General features: G+C 38.5%; 1 pseudogene; it reads left to right on the forward strand.

Moving 5' to 3' along the window:
- Window positions 1-2,455: 2,455 nt before the first annotated feature.
- On the forward strand, window positions 2,456-4,232 carry LOC107667840 (piggyBac transposable element-derived protein 3-like; annotated as a pseudogene).
- Window positions 4,233-4,685: the final 453 nt, after the last annotated feature.

The raw sequence follows: 4,685 nt of genomic DNA on the forward strand, positions 1-4,685 counted from the left end.
GTCACTTCACTTCACTTGTACTTACCACATACTCTTTCACTAAATTGTCTGGATCCTCGTTGAGGTATACGCAGAGCCCCTTGATAATACATTCTCGTCCAATATCGACATTATCGTCCTGGCCAAGGGTGACAAGCAGAGCAGAGTTTTTTTATTTATTTTTTTTATACATTTTTACCCCCACTGATCTATATAAATGACTGGATTGCTCATGGAATCCTAAACTCCCAGCAGGTGGTTAAGCCACCGGAAGTGTTCGAGTGGCCATATTGTTATTCCAAACTAACTTAATGCACTTTTTACGTCCAGCCAAGTCATAGATCAGTGTTTTCCCCAATAAAATGTGTACACACCAAAAACAAAATCTCTAACATACTTGAGCCATGGGTTCCATGATGGTCTGCAGTCTTCCTCCTATTTGCCCTCCTTGCTTTTTAAATACTCTTAGAAATTTGTCAGACAGCATATCTAACTGAGACAAAAATCTGGATTGTAGGGACATTGTTGTAATTCATTTAAATTCAGCATTTATCTGAGAGAAGAAAAGAGGGAAAAATACATGTAAACATACAGTTGAAATGCAATTTGTAAAGGCATACAATGAAAAAGAGTTAAAAACTATTACATCAGTTAAAGCAAAAAAAATCCTAAACCTGAACTTTTTCATTAGGCTACTTTACTAGGGAACTAACATAATCTATAAAGGTGCAAAATGCATTTACTTGCACATATTTGAGAATCGAGATATTTCATGATATATTTTTGGAAATCATTACAATTTTCTGTGATGGTTTTATTGTATTTTTATTTTATTTTTTTCATTAGAGACATAAGCCTATATCTGTTGTGGCTGCTGTGTGTCATATGACAAGCATGAGAGCCCCCCCCCCCTTATTCGTGCCACCCTAATATTAACCTGTTGTCTATCACGGATACCGAAACTCTCTGCTGCAGTTTACAAAGTTGATACTTCAGCTGAAACTGTGACATTGAACAGCATTGACTGTGAAGTTAAATACTGTCACATTTCAGACATGACTGCAACAATTCAACTTGCACTATGGGACTCGCAGATAGACCTAGTAAACACCAACCACTCATACATATTCACTGACTTCTCCACCAGAATGTACCAAGGAAAAACACTGGTAACACTTTCTATGAATCCCGTATTTATATTACATTATAAGAGTATTCTTAAGGCATTATAATGAATGCATATTGTAGTATAAAAAAAAAATGTATAATATGTTGTATCATCTGAGTAATCATAACAACAGTTTTAATGCATTATAATATTTACTTATTTGTGGTTATTGCTTTTAACCCTTGTGCGACCTTATGGACATTTTTGTCCTTTTCAGTTTTGTTTTTTTATTATTTTGCCTGTGTTACTGCCAACTTAATACATTTTGGAACGTGTGTATTTTTATTGGAATTTTAATATTTCACCCTCATTTCCTTTAATAAATATATTTTACGCTCGGTACAAAAAATAGCCCCTTTTAGGACCTTCAGGACAAAAATGTTCTCATTGAAACCCATTAAAACTGCAATTTTTAATCCCAGGGCCATTTAACTATAAATTGATGCAGTATTTGCTAATAGGCTTTCATTCTGTTGGCAAGGCGTCAGAATTAAAATTTTGACTACTTTTTACTAGATGGTGCCATTTTTTCAAGTTTGGCATATAAAGCAAATACTCGCTTTATTCACGTTTTCTGCTTATGCATATTATAGTCTATTATAGAGTCAATTGGATAAATTATGCAGCTATAATTGTGTGGGTATGTTGGTATGGATGTCAGAGTGTGGTTTGTATGTGTGTACTGAAAATTGTATGTGTGTGTAAATAGTTTGAAAGAAATTATATTAAAAATCCCACGCCACGTATACGAGTCACACCCTTGGCAGGGTCATAGGGCCATGTGAAAACTATGAATAAGGTCAAAGAAGGTTACTGAGCTTTGAAGATTTTTTTTTATTCAAACACATCTTATTCCTTGATTGCACTTTTTCATTTGTTATTGTTTTTGTACAGAGATAAAAAGGTGAGCTTGGTTTTGATGTAGAAGTTCAGAAGCCCCTGAACACCTTGTTTTTGTTTTCACAAGAAAATGCTGATTGTTTAGTCTGGTAGATTTTAGACAAAGTCTGAGTTGACACAGGTGTTCTCACAGCCAAATCTATAAATATGTGATGCTTGAGGGCCTGGTCATTTCATAGCTTGCAAGATGAAGAGACGTTTCACAACAGAGGAAGGTCTGGAGCTAGTTGCAACCCACTGACAGTGAGGACCCGGGTGCATATGAAACTGAGGATGAAGAGTTGAGTTCAGAGGATGAAGTCGAGTTTGCGCTGGAGTCTGACCCCTCCGATAGCTCTTGTTCCTCTGATGACAGAACTGAGAGTGAGCAAACAGAGGAGATAGCACATCCTCAGTGGAATTCAAAAAATGGGTAGATTCTTTGGTCTTCCACTCAACACTGAGACACTGCGCTACTGTCCTGCCAAGGGTATGAGCCCGGGTCCCACACGCTACGCCACTGCCCGCATCACAACTATCCAGTCCTGCTTCGGCCTCTTCATCACTGAAGACATCATTCAGCTTCTTCTGGAAAATACCAATTTACAAAGGAGGCGTTCTGTGAAAGACCGGACTGATTTCGATTCCACTGACATCCAGGCATATATCGGGCTGCTGATTCTGGCCAGCGTATACAGGTCCAGAAATGAATCATCAAGCAGCCTGTGGGATGTGGAACGCGGACAGGCCATTTTCCAAGCCACCATGTCCCACCATAAATTCAAGCTCCTAAGCTCCACCCTGAGGTCTCGATGACAGGCTGACACGACCTGCACGTTACAGGCGCGACAAGCTGGCTGCATTTTGGACTATCTGGGAGAAGTAGATGCATCGCCTTCTTCTGCTGTTCAACCCAGGCCAGGATGTCTGTGTAGATGAGCAGCTCGTCCCTTTCAAAAGCCAATGTGGATTTCACCAGTACATGACCATCCAAGTATGGCATAAAGATTTGGGTCACCTGTAACGTCACAACATCCTATGCATGGAAAATACAAATCTACACGGGAAAGTCTCCTGGAAGTCCTGCAGAGGTGAACCAAGGAAAACGGTCATTCTGGACATAATTGAGGGTCTCCAGGGGAACACAGTGACCTGCGACAATTTTTTCACCTCCTATGCACTGGCTGAGGAGCTTCTAAAGAGGAAGATGGCCCAAGTCGGTACAATTCGCAAGAACAAGCCAGAGCTTCCCCCACAGCAGCTGCAGACAAGTCAAAGAGCACTCCTGTCCTCCCTCTTTGCTTTCACTAAGACACACACAGCGGTGTCTTATGTACCCAAACGTGGGAAGAATGTGCTGCTCCTTAGTACCAAGCACCGAGAGCCGGCTGTGAGTGACACAGAGAAAAAGAAGCCAGTGATCATCACAGACTACAGCCGCTGCAAAGGAGGTGTCGACAACCTGGACAAGGTATGTGCCATTACGCATCAGTTACACACATTTATCTGCATAGTGCTTTTATTATTCAGTATTTCTAACATTTATATAAACAATGTTATATTTTTGTGAATGATGAGAATAGTTTATTTTTATTTTTACTGCATAGTACTTTTATAAATCAGTATTTCTTAAGTTTATATACACAATGTTATATTTTTGTGAATGCTGAGAATAGTTTATTTTTATTTTTACTGCATAGTACTTTTATAAATCAGTATTTCTTAAGTTTATATACACAATGTTATATTTTTGTGAATGACGAGGAGAAGAATATTTTGTTTATTTTATTTCATTTTTTTCTCGCAGGTTGTTGGCACCTGTAGCTGTAGGAGAAGAACATGTTGGTGGCCAGTGGTTCTCTTCTATAACCTTGTGGATGTCTCTACCTACAACTCGTTTGTACTGGGGTCAGCGGTGGACCCCTCCTGGAACCAGGGCAAAACATTCAGACGGAGGCTGTTTTTGGAGGAACTGGGGAAAATGCTGGTAATGCCACATATGTCACAGAGACAGCGCATTCCCCACCAACCATCTGTCTCCACCATGGTGGAGGATCAACAGCAGGGAGACCCAAACACCAAAAAGAGGAAGTTCTGCAAGTTCTGCACTGACAAAAAGAAAAAGGTTGCCTCCACCTCCAAAAAGTGTGGCAAGCATATCTGCAAAGACCACACATTCACATACTGCAGCTCCTGCTGTGAGTGAATTCCGTCTCGCTCACTTGTGCATATACCTACTATTTCTGTTCTGAGTGTTCTTGAGTTCTGAACAATAAATCTTGTTCTTGTTCAAAGTGATCTTGTATTTTTGTTTTATTTCTAGAGCAATATAAGATAATATTCTACTAAAAAGTAAAAACTTTAGTAGTAAGGGTAATAAGAGTAATAAAAACAATGTTCTGACACAGACATTTTTGTCCTTCAAGGACCTGAGTGGTAGTTTGTATTTAAATCTAACATTGCACAAAAAATAATAATGTATCAAAATCATTGTTACTGCTAATCATTGACATATCCAAGACTGTAATAATCAAAGAAAAAAAAAATCTGCTTAGCATTTAGTATATGGAAATTAATAATAATTATTATTATTATTGTAAAAAATAACAGTGGCATTGTGTAAAGAAACTGGCATTTAAAAGGTTAAAATTCTGAAAAT

The sequence above is a fragment of the Sinocyclocheilus anshuiensis genome, unplaced genomic scaffold (genome assembly GCF_001515605.1).
Source record: "Sinocyclocheilus anshuiensis isolate Anshui unplaced genomic scaffold, SAMN03320099.WGS_v1.1 scaffold2733, whole genome shotgun sequence".
Taxonomy (NCBI): Eukaryota; Metazoa; Chordata; class Actinopteri; order Cypriniformes; family Cyprinidae; genus Sinocyclocheilus; species Sinocyclocheilus anshuiensis.